We start from the raw sequence: 1,244 nt of genomic DNA on the forward strand, positions 1-1,244 counted from the left end.
CTCTTCTAGCCCTCCCACTCCATACTACTTTAAAACTTCCGATGTTGCAGACGAGTTCCATCATTGTGACCCATGCTATTTTTCTCAATATTGGCTGGCTCGGCATAACAAGGGATGCCTACAGGACAGCCTAAATTGTGCCGGCAAGCTTCTACAGGGAGTCACTGGCAGATAAAGAGAAACTCAGCCCTAACCTGGCTCTTCTCTCTCACTCTCACTCTCCTTTCCATTCTGTCCCTCTACCTGTCTCTCACTCTCTAAATACTAGTATTTATGTTGTATTCACTTCCCCGTCACAATCTTTCCGACCCTACTTCCTCTCTCCCTTCAATCAGTTCAACCCTCTTTTTTACTTTAGGAAACTCCACATCTTTTTTAAAGGCCCTTCCCATATTCACACTGCTTCTTGATAAGACATTTTTTTCCTTTCTTTGAAGGATAGTGAAATAGATTTTCTTGAAACATGGTTGGTAAACCATCAATTCATTCCACCTTACTTTATCATTATCCTTACTTATGGAATGCATTTCATCATTAGGACAGCTGCAGTGCTTGCTGGGCAAGGTGGCGTGTGCCTGTTGTCCTAGTTACTTGGGAGGCAGAGGCTTGTGGATTGCTTGAGCTCAGGGGTTCTGGGCTGCACTCAGCTGTGTTGATCAGGTGTCCATGCTGCATTGGGCATCAATATGGTGTTCTAGAGGGAGCTCTAGAGTTTCAGGTTGTGTAACGAGAGGTGCACCGACCCAGGCTGGAAACAGAGCAGGCCAAAGCTTCCATGCCCATTGGTAGCAGGACAGCACCTGTGAGCAGTACGTGTAAAACAGCCTGAGCAAACTAGTGAGACCTAGCCTCTCTTTTTTGACTCAAATGTGAAAGTTTTGATTTTTACAAGGTGTAATAAATTATTTTCCCAAAACCAAATCTTTGTTTTCCTTTTGATATTTTTCCAGGAAATATGATGAACATTTGAACTGGGCCACGCATTTCAGCATAGCAGACAATTCTCCAGAATTGAGACATATTGCAACAACAAGCTAGCAGGCGGAGAGGACTGAAAACTCAGTGCAACCTAGAATAAATGGCTGTGTGATTTTCAGCAAGGATGACTCAAATGCATTCTTCCTTTTAGAGCACCTGTAGGATTAAACTGATCTGTCAATTACAAAAGCATCCTTCATAGAGCAACTTAGAAATGCGCTTGCTGGCCCTTCTGCTGCATTTCTACGTCCAGCTCTAATTCATTT

At 43.4% G+C, this 1,244-nt stretch overlaps 1 non-coding gene across 1 annotated transcript; it reads left to right on the plus strand.

Moving 5' to 3' along the window:
- Nucleotides 1-554: 554 nt before the first annotated feature.
- LOC146854654 (signal recognition particle RNA) lies at nucleotides 555-854 on the plus strand. Its single transcript, XR_014959334.1, has one exon.
- Nucleotides 855-1,244: the final 390 nt, after the last annotated feature.

The sequence above is a fragment of the Triturus cristatus genome, chromosome 4_1 (assembly GCF_964204655.1).
Source record: "Triturus cristatus chromosome 4_1, aTriCri1.1, whole genome shotgun sequence".
NCBI lineage: Eukaryota > Metazoa > Chordata > Amphibia > Caudata > Salamandridae > Triturus > Triturus cristatus.